General features: G+C 30.3%; 1 long non-coding RNA gene across 2 annotated transcripts; it reads left to right on the top strand.

Moving 5' to 3' along the window:
- The first annotated feature begins 17094 nt into the window (after positions 1 to 17094).
- On the top strand, positions 17095 to 18916 carry LOC133681420 (uncharacterized). Of its 2 annotated transcripts, none has more exons than XR_009836515.1 (2): positions 17095 to 17358; positions 17711 to 18916. It is a non-coding gene; the product is annotated as an uncharacterized LOC133681420 (long non-coding RNA). The 2 variants fall into 2 exon arrangements; XR_009836516.1 differs by having other exon boundaries at positions 17095 to 17594.
- Positions 18917 to 19053: the final 137 nt, after the last annotated feature.

The raw sequence follows: 19053 nt of genomic DNA, 5'->3' as shown, positions 1-19053 counted from the left end.
TTCATACACCATCTTAGATCTATAGTAGTGCTTCACAAGAACATAACAAACATCCATGTGAAAAATACTACAGAATTCTCCATCCTTCATGGCAGTAATGACTCATACGCAACCAGTTATCAATGCAGTTCCCATGAAATACATGGCAACAAGGCATGCGCTTGACCAATGACATTGCCTGAAACCAAACAGACAAGGCAACTCTTCTCATTATGAAAATCCTCCACATCGAAGTCCATCATTTTTCCTTTCTCAAAATTCGCAACCGACGTAAGAGTCACTGGGACTATAATTTTGTTCTTACAACATCACGCTTCAGCCTGAATTATTTACAAATCTGTTATTTATCTTCAGAGTTGATAGCTAATGAGGCCACCCAGTCAGAAAATTCTGAAAAATCCTCCTCATAGGAACAAGCCATAAAATCTTGCCCATCGATTTTTTTTTCCTGGGTACGATGATTGTACTATTTAGCTGTATCTATCCACTTGGATGTCTGGTTCCACCTTCAATATTATACGATGGGTGGATTTAGAATCAATGATGAAGGTAGCTACTACTGGATTTGGATTTCTTACTGATTTCCACACTGGTACTTGTATCGAGTAATTTTCGAGTTAATTTCTCCTAGAATAAAAGGCATGTTTTTATTGATTTGTATGAACAAGGAAAATTAAAGAGACGGTAATTAGTCTTGTATGGTACTGTAAATATTAGATAATTGTCACAAGTTCCGGATCAAATAAAAAAAAAATTAATATAAAAAAAATATATTTAGGAGTTGCTAATTGTTTTTTAGAATAAACTCTTTTAATGTTTTTCTGTTACATAGTAAAATTAGTTAGAGAAGTAATTTTCTTTTACTATCAAAATAAATTCGGGCCTAATTAAAAGAGAAAATTATATAAAGGACTGAACCAGAATGAATATTATATATAAAAGTTAGGAAGTTTGGATTAAAAGAAAGAAAAGATAGATTATGAGAAAGACATGATCCAGACTTGTAAAAGAAACTGACTAAAACACATGAGATAATGGGAATGAGCAGTTTCAATCGTACATCTTTGAAGTGAGGAGCGATGGAGAAAGTAGGTGGTTAACAGACGATTATCCATGATTTTTCCTACATAAATCAGGGTTGAAGGAAGAAAAGGAACAATTGACAAAAAAAAATTGAATCAACCTCTCGGGATCTTCGAAACCAAGGTTTGTAATCTCATTGGCGATAATTAGCAATCATATGACTAGTAGTAAAATAGTTTGTAGCCTTGTAATAGCTAGTAGACCTGCAGATTTCGTTGCAATCTAGTAGATTTGTAGTTTTCATACAAACTAAATAAAAAATACTAAAAATATATTTATCAGTTCATGTTTTCCGTGAAGAAACTCCGGTGTTTGTTTGTAATCATTTAAAGAATCATCCAATGAATGTAAGTTTTTTAATCCTAAGTTGTTAAGTTATCTTTTACATTTAAATTATTTAATCACTCCATAAATTTTAATTAGCTTTCTATATATTAAAAGATTTTAATACATCATAACAATGTCTTTAACTACAAGTTTAGAGTTGTAAAAACAATGTCAGGAGTTCAAATCATTAATATTAAACTTAACATTTAACTTTGAAATTCAAAGTTTCTTAATTGAGATAGGAACAAAAAGAACCCGAAACAGTTTCTTCCTTTGTTTTGCAAGTAGAAAACCTGAGCATGCAACAGTACCAGCCAGGTTTCCTCCTTCCCAGTTCGTTAAAAACCTGAGAAGCAAAAGCAAAGGCATGAAACCTCCCCGAATTAATCGAGGATACAGGTTAACTTTGGGCTGGTAGGATAAGCAAAGCTTGTTGATCCGGTTTTCTTTCTAAAGTTGTAAATCTATACCGAATTGTAATTGTGCAGGGAGAGTAAAGAATACAAAGAAGTAGTATAAATTTTGGAGAAATTGAAAGACATGTTTTCATCTGCGACTCCGTTGCTTTTCCTTTGGGCAGAAACGGTCCGTCCAATATTTGCTTCACTCGAGGGAGTTTATAGAGTCGGTGTCCATGTCTCTTCTTTGTAAGTGTAAAATCTATGCATGTCGTCAGACGCCTGGTACTGATCATCTCTCGTCTTCGATCTAATACACCATAGTTATCAGGTGATCTTTATTGTAAGTGATTGCTGATATTATTAAATATAAAGCAAATTAATTTACAATGATAATTTTAAAAAGGATTTAAAGACCGAGCAAGTACAGGGGACAGGGCCACTTCCGAAGGTTTCTGCAAAAATAAAACCCTGTCTCCCAGTACAATATCAGGTGGGTTGATTCGATATCACCACTAGCTAATTGCTCTTGACCGTACCGAAAAATACTGCAATGATGTAATAATCCACTGTAATGCACTTCCACTATCCAACGTAACACACATTACAATTATAACGAAAATGCTCTTTTTTTCCTCTAAAAAAAGCCTTCTTCGAGATCTCAACTGGGGCTGCCGCTGCTTGCTCCGATCTGCAACCAGCGGCCCCCTCACACTTTACTTGGTTTTTCATTTTAGTTTTATCATCTATCCTATCCTTGTGTGTGGGTAGTTTTGACTCAATGTCCAGCTAAATCTTTGGCTAGGCGTAGAATTTCATGTTAGATTTCTTCAATCTGAGAATTGGTCAAGACATGCACTGCTAAATCCACCATTTTACAAACAAACGTGGAGTTTTGACTCCTCTTACTCGAAACTCAAGCCACTTCTTCGTCCACGGCCTCCGATGGCCTTGCGGTGGATACTTATCGTTCATCTACATTTATCTTCATTAATTTGGACTTAAGTATCTGTCAAGTCATTGGAACTCTCGCGATGGTTTAGAAGGTTTTTCCTTTATTTAATGAAAGCTAGCAAGTTGTTCAAAAAAAAAAAACAATTCTAACCAAAAAGAAAAAGGAACTTTGTATATGAAATATATAAAGACCAGTCATGGTGATGCTATGAAAAAAACATGCGTAAGAAATGACCCCTTTCCCACCAGAGGCAAATAAGTAAGGATTTAAGTGTCTAAAGGCAGAGAAAGATGCTTGTATTTGCTATCCTTGAATATATATATATCTGGTCGCTGGAGTCCATTGTTGGTGAAGTGACAGAGACACCACTATATTCTAGATGGCTTGTCCATCGGTAGCCAAAATTGAATCTATTAGGGCATCTCCAAGGATATGCTAAATTGAAAATAAAAAATAAAAAATTAGCTTTTCGAGTGTTTTACGTGCCACAACAAAGATGCTAAACAAAGTATCAAAAAAAAAAAACATTATTCCATAAAAAATATTATTTTTAGTACTGATATAAAAAATAATTTTAAAAAATAAAAAAATATTATTTTAATATATTTCTAAATAAAAAAATACTTCGAACTACAATCACTACATAATTCTAAATAAATCTTTAATCTAGCTAATTTATATATCCGTCCTGACTCAGAGTTTTGTTTTTAAGGAAACATATTTTTTTAATACATAATAATAGGACAATATAATTACTATATAAAATTTAACGCACCAAGTCTGACAAAAACATATTGCACGTATTACGTTGTTGTTGTTTTTTTTAAAAAAAAAGAAGTTTAGCGTGCAATATAATACTCCATTATCAATTGAGTCTCAAATATTTTATTTTATCAATTTGTTTTTCAAATATAATTGATATGATATAATTAATGTCACCCTCTACCGTCCATTATTAGCGGTATTGAAGAGATTTTATCGAATCTGTATATAATTGCTTGTGTTTATTACTAATACGTCAAAAAAGCTCCAATTTATACCGAATAAAAACTCTTGCATTGAATCATAATAAATTCCTCTCGAATATTAGTTGACATAAAAGAAGATTCGAGATAAATCTGCTATGATTTTTCATTCTAAAATTGCCTTGTTGGCGAACTGGGGCTTATTTTGTACCTTATTTGAGAGCATTTACATGTAGACGATATTGTGTAGAGCATCATATGTTTGGAATAAAATTGATAAGATAAAAAAGTTTGAGATATAATTGATGATATTGAGATAATATATTAAATAAATAATAAATTAGGTTGCTGTGTGTATCATTGTCGATGGAAAGGAGGGGTGGAGATCAGGGATTCAGGTCCTGACGTTATGAAAACGAGAGAGGTGTAGAGGAAGTACATGATTGTGATTTCTCGACTTATTTGATTAATAATCTCCCCTTTTAGGAGTTAGGCTAAAAAATTAATTTGCCGAGCGCCTACAATGGGTCACAATCTACATATAAGCGAACAAAGTTTTTGTTTATGTAATGGCTAGTGCTAATCAGCTTCCTCAATTAGAATTGCGGTGCCAACTCGATACGATATTTGAAAGCCTAACTGTAAATGTTTTTTTAAATGTTTTTTAATTAAAAATATTTTAAAATAATATTTTTTAATTTTTAAAAATTAATTTTTATATTTGCTGATCTTGAAACACTAAAAAAATATTAATTTAAAATAAATAAAATTAATTTTTTAAAAAAATAATTTTGAAACGTAAAAACAAATAAGTCCGATTATTGATATATATGAACACTGAAGGAGATAATTTTCTCTCTTTTTTTAACATTTTTTTCTCTATTTTTATGTCTTTTCCTCATTTAATATTTTTTTATTTTGAATTTGTTTTAATTAATTGTTTTGGTTGCTCTTTTTATGAGTTTATCGCAACATTAAATAAATGTCTTGATATTTAGTTTATGTTCAATTTTACAAGTATTTATTTTTGTTATCGTATAATTAAGTAAAAAATAATTTTAAAAAAACAAAGTTTTTAAACCAAATAGAGTTCATAACCCAGGTTGATACAATATATCTTACTCTCAATATTAAAAAAAATTCTTTTTTTTAATTAAACTATGTTTTTTACCAGTTATATGAATTATTTTGGTACCTAACAGAACTCAATCTAGGTAAAAAATCAAGTTGTAAATTTTTACAATTTATTTCAAAACTAAGTTTAATAATAATATCAAGCATTTATATATTACCTAAACATTTTTTTATTATTTGTTTTTAGTGGAAACGTAACACTAACATGTAAACTAGTTATTGCTGGTTATAATGGAAGCTTCTCCTTGAATCTCGAGCATTATGACCAATTTATGAGAATGCAAGAGAGGAATTGCTAAATAAAATAATAAAAAGATGCTCAAAACTTCAAATTGAGGCATGCAGTGGACCATTATAGAAAAGCAAAAATATAATAACCAGTATATTCGTATCATGGTTAGCACCTTTCCTTTTCTTACCGGGTGATGTTAATCATGGTATGAATTGAACCTAGGGGTAGGGTTGGTCCACGCGGTGAAGAAAACATTTATTCAATTTCAACAATTAGTTTCAAGTGAAGTATTGGACTCTTATCTTAAGTCCCGTTTGTTTATTGAAAAGTATTATTTATTTAAGTAAAATTTTAAAAAATAAATAATTTTTTGATGTTTGGTAGTGTAATGAAAAATAAATTAGAAAATATTTTCCAGTGTTTGGTTATATCATAAAAAATGAGTTAGAAAATAACTTATTAATGTTTTATTTTTCTCAACTTTATTAAAATAATGAGGAACAAATCTTACAAATTAAAAAGTTGAATGAGAATGAAATTGAAAAAAAATATATAATTTCATAAATTATCTCAAATAAAATAAATAATAATCAAAATAATAGAGATCAAATCTAAAAAATAAAAAAAATGAAAGATGAAGAAATTAAAATAATAATAATTAACATTTCATAAATTATTTCAAATAAAATAAGTAACCATCAAAATAATGAGAGCCAAATTTGATAGATAAAAAATTTCAATAAAAAAATGATAAGGAAAAAGCAAATAATAATTATAAAAATGAGGACCAAAGTTAATATAAAAATTAAATTTTAAGAGATAAAATTGAAAAATAAATACTCAAAACAAAATATATATAGCAATCAAAAGTTTGAGGATCAAATTTGATATAATCAACAAATAATATAACATTTCTAAATTTTTCACAACTTCTGGAAAGTGTTTTTCGCCCAAATTTTTCAGGAAAACACTTTCCTGAAAACTAAGCCAGATTTTCCTTTGACTGGAAAGTGTTTTCCGTTGACCAACTTTTCTAATGGCAAACAAACACGGGAAAGTTTGAAAAGTGAATTTTAGAAAATAAACATAGCCTTAACTAGTCTTTGTACTCGCTAGACTAATTTTTTTACATTTAGGTAATGCAAATATATTTAGAAAAATAAAAAATTAAATTAAATTAACTAGTTTTATTTCAATTAGATAAAAAAATAGAAAATAATAATAAATAGATAAAATATAAAAAGAAAAGTGATTAAGACAATTTGGGTACAAAAATATTTCTAAAAGGAAACAATGATGTATCTTAATTCACAGTCCATTACATACAGAAGAATGAAATACAGTAAAAATTGATATCTAAAAAATTGGTTTTTTTCAACCCGATTTACCATGATAAACTTGCAACCAGGGTAATCAGGATCGAGCTAATCCGGGATATCCCACCAAACTCACAATCCATATCACAAGATTGGAATAATCTGATTAAAAAAAATAATGATAATTATAAAGCACTTTTTTTATATAAAAAAGAACTAGTGTTAACTTTTCAAACTCGTGACTCGGATCATTAGACCTGAAGCACTCTGTCTAGAAAAACTATGAAGTTCAATTTCTAATCAATCAAATATTAAAAGATGAAATTGTAAAAAGAATTTTAATTATACAAAAGGATTCAAAAATAAAAATTAGAAGAATGATTATCAAAATTAAAATACAAAATAAATTTTATATTTGATTGAAAGGTGAAATTGAAAAAATGAATCAATTTAGTAAAAGGACAAAAAAAATCTAAAGAATGAGGATAAAAATACATAAAAAATAAAAATAAATTTTTGATTGAAGGGTGAAATTAATTGAACAGGGTAATAAGTTTACAAAAGGGCCAAAAAAAGAATTATAAATCAAAACAATGAGAACCAAATAAAAAATATAATACCATAAATTTGAATTAAATGATGAAATTAAACACAAATAAGACTTCCACAAAAAGTTCAAAGAAAAAAAATTAAAAATAAAAAGAATAAGGATTGAAGTTGAAATACCAATAACAAAGATGGTTAAGCTGTAATTTTCAGGGAAGAGAAGGGAAAAAAGAAAAAAGAGGTCAATTGGTGACAAGCTAAATCACAATACCGACATGCACTGCTTAACAGGGAGGAGGACATGATAATTCCAATGAAACAGTGAAATGATATTTTTAATGTTAGGAGACACAGCACACACTGTCTAAAGTGCCTGAGCACTTCCCACATGCTTGTCCTTTTCTTATTTAGCCAAATATCAAATTGTTTTTTTTCTTCTAAAGCATTTTTTTTCTTTTTATTGTGCTTTTCAATTATTTATTATTTTTTTTATATTTGGTCAAATACTAAATTTTTTCTTAGTTGATATTATAATAACTAAAAAGCTATTGTGAAAATATAAAAATGTCCTTTGTGTTAGTTTTAATTTTTTTTGTTTCTAAAGATATTTTGGTCATTTCAGTGTGCAATTAAAAATAAAAAAAAATTATTTGTTTCCAATCAATTTGATAATGACTAGTGTAACTTGTGAAAATATTTTAATATCCTTGATAGCTAGCATTAAGTTTTTTGGTTCAAGAGACAAAATCGTCATTATTATTTCAAGGTAAAATAAAAATGAGTCTAAAATTATAATGTTTTCACAATATCATTTAACTTTTTTTAATGAGATACTTGAATCGATGAATATGCTCTATTTGTTATTAAATCAATTAAAAAAACTCATTAATATGTATTAATCCATATTATTTTTCCTGATTTGTCATCATTCCAAGGTATATATTAAATGGATTAACAATGAGTTTTTCCTAGAGACCTGGACCGAACAATTATGGACATGGGTATTGTAGGGGTGCCAATATTTATATTTTAGTTTTAGGATATACTAGACAGATTGATTTAGTTGACTTGGGGTATAGTATGCTTAAGAAATACTGAAATTTGTTTTTAACATTTGTTAATAAGTTTAAGCAGTTTAATATAGAGAAAATTAGTTTCTTTTTCTAGTTAAAATTCAACCATCTAATCATGAATGGCTTCGTATTATCCTAGAAATCAAGTGCCATCCTCTTTCTTTTATAATTATCAACCTCAAAGAAAATGTGGGGGGAGATTTGATGTTAAGGCCATGTTTGTTTTCCGGAAAGTAGTTTCCAGAAAATTATTTTCCAAACTTTCCTGTGTTTATTTGCCATTAGAAAAGTTGATCAACGGAAAACACTTTCCTGTCAAAGAAAAATTTGGTTTGATTTCTAGAAAAATATTTTTCTTTTTTGTTGTGTTTGTTTTTCGAAAAGTGGTTTCCCTTCTGGGAAACCACTTTCCAAACTTTTATGTGTTTGTTTGCCATTAGAAAAGTTGGTCAACGGAAAACATTTTCCAGTCAAAGAAAAATTTGGTTTGGTTTTCAGGAAAGTGTTTTCTTGAAAAATTTGGGTGGAAAACACTTTTCGGAAATTATGAAAAATTTAGAAATGTCATTATTTGCTGATTATATCAAATTTAATCCTCAAACTTTTGATTGTTATATATAATTTGTTTTGAATATTTATTTTTCAATTTCATCTCTTAAAATTTAATTTTTATATTAATTTTGGTCCTTATTTTTATAATTGTTATTTGTCTTTTCCTTATCATTTTTTTATTGAAATTTTTTATCTATCAAATTTGGTTCTCATTCTTGTGATTGTTACTTATTTTATTTGAAATAATTTATGAAATGTTAATTATTATTATTTTAATTTCTTCATCTTTCATTTTTTTTAATTTTTTAAATTTGATCTCTATTATTTTGATTATTATTTATTTTATTTGAGATAATTTATGAAATTATATTTTTTTTCAATTTCATTCTCATTAAACTTTTTAATTTGTAAGATTTGTTCCTCATTATTTTAATAAAGTTGAGAAAAATAAAACATTAATAAGTTATTTTCCAGCTCATTTTCTATGACATAACCAAACACTGGAAAGTATTTTCCAACTTATTTTCCATTACACTACCAAACATTAGAAAATACTTTCCCGGAATTCACTTTCAACTTATTTGATATGCAATGATATTCTAAAACCTAAAAAATTTAAGTAATAAAAGTTATTTAGTTTATGAATTATGATTAATTAAGTTATTTGAGTAAGCAATTCTCTTCTTCTTAGTTCAGGAAGCATCAAATTAATTGTAAAAATATAAGTACTTACAAAAACAATCCCAATTAGAAGGATTTAAAGATCTTATAATGATAAAGTCAGTAATATTATAAAAAATACAATAAATAACTTAAATAGACTTAAATTTCAAGAACAAATATATTTATTCTTGTATTTTAAGATGATTAATGCTTTAAAATATATGCAAGTTATTAAAAAAAAATCTGAATCTTTACCTAGATAGTTCAGAGATATTTACTTCCTCTAAATCATTGTTAGTAATTAATTAGAACAAACGAAAATCACTTCATCAAACCATCATAATCTTGATAAAATTAAACTGTCAAATTACCAATTGGGCCTCTTAAACTATGTTATTGAAATGATTTTCTAGCAGGAATCAAGATACTATAGCAAAATCCATTGATGGAGAGAACTGAAAAGTCACAAAGGCACCTCTTGAATGAAGGAAGCATCCAAACATGCCCTTAATTAACCTTGGTCCACGGTGATGTTTGCAAGCCATATTTTAGTATGAGCATCCCAGTTGTGGGACACCGATCTTTTCAATTTTCTGGTAAAAGCAGGGAATGATTAAGCGACAACAATTCCACTTAATTAGTTTTATACTCTATCTTTGTTCAAAGACTAGGTAGGACCCTCGATCTGCACGGTCATGCTCCATGATCAAGAACCAACTTAAATATTAATGCGTATTATTCACAATTCACATATTAGTCCAGCCAATAATTACACACTAATGTTACGCAATGAGAAAAATACCAATCAGATTTGCAGTGATTCAAAATAAATTAGGCAAAGAAACCCCATTATCAGATTCTTAACAACAACGGCTCAGATTAAATCTTGAGACCCTGTTTTTGCCCTATAAAAGGATCCCTCTTGTTCACTAATCTTAAGCATCGACTTCTCCCTCCATCAATGTGGTTTTCACTTGCTATATAGTCAATGTTGCTTTTGTTGCTCCCCTTCTTTCTCTTTCTCTCCCCCGCTCACTCAAAGTACAAAACATGACCATCACCAAGAAAAAGTGCAAGAACATGATTCCATAGATATTTTATTACTTAATATATATATAAATGTGAAATATACTAGACTATGCTTTATTACATCAACATAGCTGTACTTGTATTTATTGTCATGCATTATCACGTAGCAAATTGGTTAGGATATTGGTGAGGCTCAATGGAGCTCTCCCCACTCCATGCCTGAAAGGAGTTCGATGGTAGACCATGGCTGCTAGTTCATGAATACCCTTGGGTGCGCAGAATTAGCAACGGTGCAGGCGAAGTTGCGCAGGCTAAGGGTCTGCATGACCTAGGAGACGTGGTTACCCTGACCCTTTTTGTATTGGAGTGAAGGGAGCTCGATGGTCTTTCACCCTTTCTTGCTTTCTTTCTCTCTTTTCATTTTATTGCTGTCAATCAGTACTCTTTAATTTCCCTTCTTGAAAAGAAAAGGTAAGTATTTTTGTTCATTTTTCACACAATGAACAAAGCTGAAAACCATGCAAAATAATATGCGATGCCTTCTCTCAACCTCGAATAATTAGAAAAGATACTGGAGAATGGAGTTCTTCCTGCTTAGTTACAGCGCCTTGTGCTTACAACGTCATTAAAATGCATCTCCTCTCCTTCGTAAATATTTGTGCCAAAATCATCTTAGTCTATCCTTCCTAGCCGAGGATCCATGCCCAACATGAAGTTATTTGATGAAATAAGAGACTTCCTTATTTTTCTTGCATTGAATTAATTAATAGTATAACTTGCAACCAGCCTGCGCGCAGTTGCTAATTATTTGATCAGAATGCCTTGCCACCTCCTGGTGCCGATTGTTTTAGGTGCCACCTGGCCACTGGAAGAAAGCACAACTTCGAATATTCCCCTTTCAATTCCCATAAATATTAAATAATGGCATTAAAAAACGCATGATCTTATGATAAGTCGATCCTTGGTTTTTTTATTTTTTTTCAGAATTTGTGTAACATCAAAACTATTCCTCTTATCAGTTATCATTATATGTTTTCACTCGATCAGTTTTCATGATATAGGTCGACCAGCGGTCACAGCCTGTGGCCTCCACGCACGTGAAGGATCGATCGGCTGTTGATTGGAGTTTAGAAGTTGTGTCCTTATTAAAGAATCCGCAGGTTGATTGCGCCTCGCAAGGCAACCAGCGGAGAGGCTGCCCTCGCTACTGGCCAAGGGAAGAATAATGGAATATCCTCTTCGAAGTTTTATCAGCTTCATTATTGATTCTACTTGCGCCGGAACATTGTAACGATTCCTCCGTCGGGGAACATTGTAACGATTCCTCCGACGTCGGGGCCGTCCCCTTATTTATTCTCAATAAATTAATTTTGGTTACTGCTTAATTAATTAGTGCCTTTGGGCACAAGTCTTGTTGGTACTGTCTAAAACTGGTAGATCAATATGTGTAAGGAACATAAATTAAAAAGGTTGTAATTTCACACACCTATAACCTGTCTGCCCCTTATTTTATTATTTTTAAAAATTTTATAGGAGCAAAGCAACTAGAATCACTAAATAAGGGTTTAGTAAAGAATTTAATAATTCATTGATTAACTTTTAGAAGTAGAAAATGATTTCACTTAAAAAAAAAATCAGCTTCTAATGTTTTTTTTTTGAAACTACAAAGCTATTTATTTCATTTAAAAGACAAAAATAACTTTAAAGATCTCTGATAACAAAAACATTATGGATATTTAAAAAATACATATAATATTTTAATTCTCATTTATTTTATTTTATTTTTTAATTATATTATTTTAAGAAATTCATTTTATCAGTGAACAAAGTATATTTTCAAATAAGTTAATTTAATTTTCTTTAATAAGTTTAAATCCCATCCTTAATAGTAGTTTTAATTTAAACAGCATTAATTACAATAGAGATTATCGAACAATCAGATCAAGATTCTAGCTAGTCCCGGCACAACACAACAACTTAATTATACCCAAATAGTTTAAAACACACAATTTCACACCACAGCATTACATAGTAATGCTGTCATAGCATAGCAACGTACGCAGTGCAAAACAGCCATGAGGGGGCCAAGAAGGCTCCAAAACCACTTGCCTTTTTGTGTTTCAAAATTAACTCAGAGTTGTCTGTCGGGGATATATGTTTCTTGACCACTCTGACTTGTAGAACCCATGCAGGATAATACCATACGTAAAAATGGATCTTCTTACACAGAAGATGAAATTTAAAACTTCTATTTCTCAATGGCATGCAATGCTCCTCTATCAGGGAAGATAATCTACCTACCAGGTGCTAATTATTTCTCAGGTAGTTATTTCAGTGTTACTACTGCTATATATAAGATTCAAATTGAGAGTAATTACTCGATTAATTCCCATTGCAGCCGAGTATATCGTGTCGAGTTCTAACTTCTATCAAATTATTATGTTAACTAAAGTTAGTATGCCTTGTTAAGGTACTGATTCCCCACTGCAAGCTTTGATGATGTGATCGATCATGCACCACATTTAAAAGGAACCTGCTGCTTCCAATATCTTGGGAACCTTACCTCTTTTACTTGTATGGAAAAGGCTTCAATGATTACAGCACTTTTGAAATGTAGTTGAGGGGTTCCCTGATGTTCTAAAATTCAATATACTCATATATGAGAGTTTCTTTTGTGTTTAGATATAACATAATTATAAGTTTATGTTAATTTTTTATTTTAGAGTTTAAGAAGTTGAAGATTGGTAATAGAAAACTTAACATCTATAAAACAATTTTTTTTATGAAATTTTGAGATACTCCTATAGTAAAATCAGTAACTTTTAATAAGAGATTGTAATAAATAAAAAAATGAGCTTTAAATTCTTAAGAACAAGAGTGTTTGTTCTTAGTTATATATAATAAATGCTCTGTAAAATAAAAGTTTGAATAGAAAAAAAATGAATCCTTTACTAAGTAGTTCAGACGATATATATAATCTCTGAATTTTATCATGTTACTTGAAAAGAGGGGTTAGAACGTCATTTTCTCATTATAGAATTAATAAAGGATAAATATCTCTTACATAACATTAATGAGGGATATATATCTTTTATATAAAATTAATATTGATTGAAATATGGTAGGTTTTTTAGAGACTTCCTATGCACTCAGAGATGTAGAGAGATGATCATTTTTTACTTTTAACATTTTATATTAAAGACATGAGAATAAACAAATAAATCCATGTGACCCAACACAGGGCCTAAAAAATTTATCAACTCTATATGTATTTAATTTGAAATGATTCCAAATCCAAGGGTGATGGGTCTAGTACATGTAGGTTTGTCATCTTGTCAAATCTACATGTATTTGAGCCTAACACATAGCTAAACTCAAAGATGTTGGGTCTAGTTTTTAGTTTGAAATGATTCTAAATCTAAGGGTAATGAGTCTAGTATTTAGTTTGGAATGATTCCAAGTTCAAGGATGATAGGTCTAGTATTTTGTCAGATCTATATGTACTTAAGCCAAACACATAGCTAAACTCATGGATGTTAGGCTTGATATTTGGCCAGACTTATATGTATTTGGGTGTAGCACGTAGCTGAATTCAATGAGGTTTTGTGAGACTCCTCATCAAACCCACATGTAATTAGACTTGGCGTGCAACTAAACCCAAAGATGTCGAGCCTAAAAGTAAATTAGGCCCATGTCATTTAGGTTTGACGTTCTATCAAGTCTAAATACGTTAGGTTATTGCCTTGCCTTTAACTTTTTGAATTAAGTTAACGTATAAAAAATATATTAATTCACCATTAATGATGCAGATTTATACCATTAACGATGCAGATTTGTGTTCCTTTCTTAATTAATTACCAGGATTTAAAACTCAAGTTAGATTATAACAAGTAATTTTTTTATATGAATTTTTTAATCTCAACTTGGGTAGTCTATGTTTTTTTTTTAAAAAAAAAACATAGTAATACCTTATATGTTATATTAAACTAGTCTAAAAATATCTCTTTAAAAAAAAACTAACATTGTCCTCAACAAAAAAAAATGTACTAATTGTTTAACTGATGTGGCAATTGTAGTTTATAAATTAATGGCAGATGTAAACACCTAAATATTTTACTTCATTGAAATAAAAAAAAAATTAACAACCTATATCTCCATCAACATTTTTGCTTCTATAAATTCACCTATATTTCACTCCCATATTTCACTCCCGCCTTCTAATAATTAACAACCTCCTAGTTTTCAAACTTTAATATGTGATCCGCGAAGACTAAGAGCGTGTTTGGTGGTGTGGTTGCGGGTGCTTTTCAAATAACTTTTCGTGCCAAAATACATGTCAATGATGTTTTTTCATTTTTTAAAAATCATTTTTAACATCAGCACATCAAAACGATCCAAAACATACAAATCATATTAACTTTTAACAAAAAAAAATTCAAATTTTTTGGAAACGCAGCCGCAGTCGCGTTCCCAAACAGCACCTAAGTAGTTAACAAGAATCTAATAGAAATCTCACCCATTTATGCTGTCTTTTACTTTTCTATTTTACTCTCAAATCTTCCTTCTAAATCCCCATGCAAGTGACAATATCTTAAAAATAGAAAACTTAAAATATTAGAAAATCCAAAAAATGGACTTGCCTCTAGGGTAATTTGGAGACTATAATAGTAATATTGGACAAAGAAGTGGAATGTTGATTAATTATAGGGATTAAAATATGGTTTATCTTATAAAATAATATAGGCTCCTTGACAGTGAAGCGTGAGTGTGTGTTTGTTTGTTTTTTTGTTTAAAAATGTTGTTGAATTTTTTTATTTTTTATTTTAAATTAATTTTTTTATAATTTTAAATCTTTTTGATGTAAAATTAATTTTAAATCGTTTTAATGTATTGATATAAAAAAATTAAAAAAATTATTATTTGAATTTATTTCCCAATAAAATATACTTTAAAAAACAATTCTTACCATGAAAACAATAACCACTTTGATTCCCACCATCCTTGAGTACAACGTTAGCATAAAAACGGTAACTAATTCTTTCCAATATATAAAAAGTTAGGAAAAGAATCTCATTAGCACTAATTTCGCTGAGTTTTGTATAAAAAGTTTCATTGATTTGGACAAAAAGATCCCTTTCTCAGATTTTGGACATCTTCAGCATTAATGGTGTAGATTGCATATATCTGCATACCCGATGACTAGACACCATGCTCGTGGCCTATATAGAGAGAGAGACCACTGCCCTTGTTCGCCTAAGCTTCTCAACTCACATCCTCTCTTTTTTTATTGAAGTGTATTTGATTTCGCATATTGTTAATTAATTAGGCTTAGTGTATTTAATCAGGGCCTTCTCTGAACAGTTGTTGATTAAGAGACTCTTGGGTACCTTTAAATAGGAGCTTGCTCACTCCAGATCTGAAAGGAGGTGAAAGTAAACCACTTCTGCTACTTCATGAATACCCATGGGTGTGCACGTAGCCATGGTGAGCTGCGCAGGCTAAGGGTCTGCATGTGCTAGGAGATGTGGTTGCCTTGATCTTTTTGGTCTTGGGGTGAAGGGAGCTCCTATGGACTTTCTAGCAGCCTTATATTACTCTTGCTAGAATGCAAATTGCTTTATTTCACTTTAGCTGTCTTTCGTTTTTTCTGGGATCTTCGGATCAAGGAATATATAGCAGCAATTAAAAGTTAATTGACAATTCTCCACAAAATCTTCCACACGATATTGGGTATCTGTGGTCGCTGTTGCTTGAAATGCTTGATTTCTTTCTCTTTTTTTTTTTTAGATGGACTAGATATCAAGATGATTTTAGGTTTTTTTTTTTTTTTAAATGTGGGTGTTTGGGTCAGCTTGCGTGTACTTGACTAATTTCATGGGCCTTGAAGTTAATGACCATGTAAGTTTTTAGTGGCCATTATATGAGTAATCACAGAACTCGAACCTAAAACCATAAAAAAAATAAATTTTTTAATCCTAAATTTTTATCATTAGACTATCACATATATGATTGATTTCAGGTTTTTTACTTGGATGAGTCCTGGAAGACGGTGGACCAGCTGGTAGTTTTTGTGGATGGCGGCGGGCATTAAGAATATATCATCAATTCGCGGGAGATGAGATCAATAATTAGGGAACATTTTGTTAAGCATCCTTTTCAGTTGCAGATTTAGCTTGTTTATATTGTTTTTTGATTTCAGCTACTCTAAATTAGTTGAGTTGGTAAAAAAATTGATCAAAGGATTTTGATTCTCCCACCAGCAAAACAACGTAGATATTGTTTTAAATTGCGGCAATTTGTTTATCAAATTAAAAAATGATAACTTGTAATTTTAAAATTCAATTTAAAATTCAGTCTAACAAGATGATCTCGGACTCAGCTGATTTAGGACTAAAATTTAGCTGAGTTTAAAAAAATATAAAAAATCAAAAACTTGAATGACTCGATTAACCTGCAAGGCTCGATTGCAACCCATTCCAGACTCTATTATTATCACTTGATATGTATTATTCTGCACGAAATTTTAATACAGAAAAACTATATCGAATCATTTAAAAAAAAAATTATAGTTTCTCCCAAATAGGACCTCCCCAGATAGGTTCAAAAGAAAGAAAAAAAAAGGTAGAATCTAGATTTTAATAAATGAAAGTGATAGATTTATGTCCATTATATCATATTCAATCGAGCCCGATTTAAATATGTCAATGGGCCTCCGATGCTGGATAAAACTTCCCCAGTTCAAAAAAGAATGGCCCGTTCTCTAAAAGTTGGAGTTATAAATACGTGCCCGTCCCCATCTCCCGAAAACCAATCTCCTCTTAAATATTTTTTACCGGAAATTAAAACTTGCCCATAGATATCTCACCTCTTTCCGTCTCTCGTATGGACAGAAAATCTGTCCCCCTAGATTTCCTTCACTTTCCCAGTTAATGCTTTTATTAATTTCTCAGTCTTATTCGATTCACCTTTGCCTTTCACCTACCCTTTCTTCTCCATATAAAGGCCCTGTATTCAACCTTAGTCCTCCAAAATCTAGCTTCTATCTCCAGTTAACCATTCGCCATGCATTATCCCTTTTGCAACAGGTGTACACTTCGTTTTTTTCTTCTCTTACTTCGAAGCTATATATTGCTTGTAAATTTGGGAGCTTTCTTTGGTTCAAAATGAGGAAAGAAAGTGAGTATACTCGTCTGCTTGTTCATGGATACCTCTGGGTTGCGCAGGATATATTAGTTAGAGCTGCAGCTTAAGGGTTTGCATGACCAAGGAGACGTTGCCTGCCTTCTCCTATCGTTTCTTGGATTGAAGGGAGCTCCTACATGTATCTCAAGCTTTCCCACAAGTCTCAGTCTTTTTGTTGCTTTTGAATTTTATAAAGTTTTGTTCATGATCATTTAAGAATTCAATACTAACATTTGGTTTCTTTGAATCTCTTAGGAGTTGATGGGTGCAGACCAATTTCGGTAATAAAAAATGAAGCTTAATTTGCCTGAGTCTTGTTGATCAAGTGAGTGGGAATTTATGCTTAAGCAGCTTATTGTGACTCGTTATCTTTCAGAATATTGTTCCTATCTACTGCTATATTTCCCCTATTGCTTGTCGGTTCGTGGTTTCGATCTGATTGGTATCAGAAAACATGCAGTAAAAGTCTTAGGACTACCTGTCAATGCATGGTCTCAATCTGACACGCCACCTTTTTTCTTTTTAGCTGGCCATGAATGGAGGCTTTTTATAAAATTTCATTTCAGTCCCTGAAGTTTTGATAAAAAGTTGTTTTAATTCTTATATGTTATTTTATTTATAAACTGATGTTACTGATCCTTATTTAAGAGTTTTATCCTGGTGTTTTCTTGAAATATACAGTTTAGTCCTTATAAAAAACCTTTTTACAATTATTGATGATTATTAATTAAGATGGAAGTAAAGATAATGAAAATAATAAAAAGATATTTTTCATGTAAAGTCTTTCCCATAGAAAACATAATTTTCTAGTTAGAACCTTCATCATTCTCATTCTCCACCATCTCTTATGAGAATTCAGAGAGATAGATCAAGAAAAGTAAAGGGATTTAAAGTGTTTTTTTTAAAAAATTATTTGCTTTAAATTAATATTTTTTTTGTGTTTCTTAATCATCTTGATGCGCTGATGTAAAAAAAAAATTTAAAAATATATTATTTTAATACATTTCTGAGTAAAAAACATTTTGAAAAGCAACCGCAATCACATTTTTAAATACACATAAAAAAAATGATAATGATAAGAGTTTTGACATGAAGATTGAATGAGAGACTGGGATTTGTTTCATTGTAGCATTAGTGAATGAAAAAAATTGATATTGATGTTGATATTGGTGTTTTTTTAGTTTTTAATACTCATTAGATGATATTGAGATATTCTTTAAACTTTTAAGAACTAAATTAAAATTCATACCTTTATTTTCCCTTACAAACCAAGTGGATAGCTACACTGAAAATGAGGCTCTTGTTTTAAATACCCTATGGATGCAAATTAAAATTCACCATTTTATTTTTATTTAATCGTGATTAATACAGTTGTAATAAGAGAAAAAAGCAGTTGTTATCTGCACTTGCAAGGCATAATTAATAAATTGATTCTAGTCCTAGAGGTAAGCTACTGGTGCACCCCCGCGATTCCGAATGTTATCTCTTGTCCATTTGAACAATCAATTTTACTCCTCATAATTATTAATGTTTCCAATGCCCACCCTTTCGTCTTTTCTCTACTCCAAAGAATTGATGGAATCATTAAAACTTATGTG

Source organism: Populus nigra, chromosome 2 (genome assembly GCF_951802175.1).
Source record: "Populus nigra chromosome 2, ddPopNigr1.1, whole genome shotgun sequence".
NCBI lineage: Eukaryota > Viridiplantae > Streptophyta > Magnoliopsida > Malpighiales > Salicaceae > Populus > Populus nigra.
This window is presented reverse-complemented; position numbering and strand designations above follow the sequence as displayed.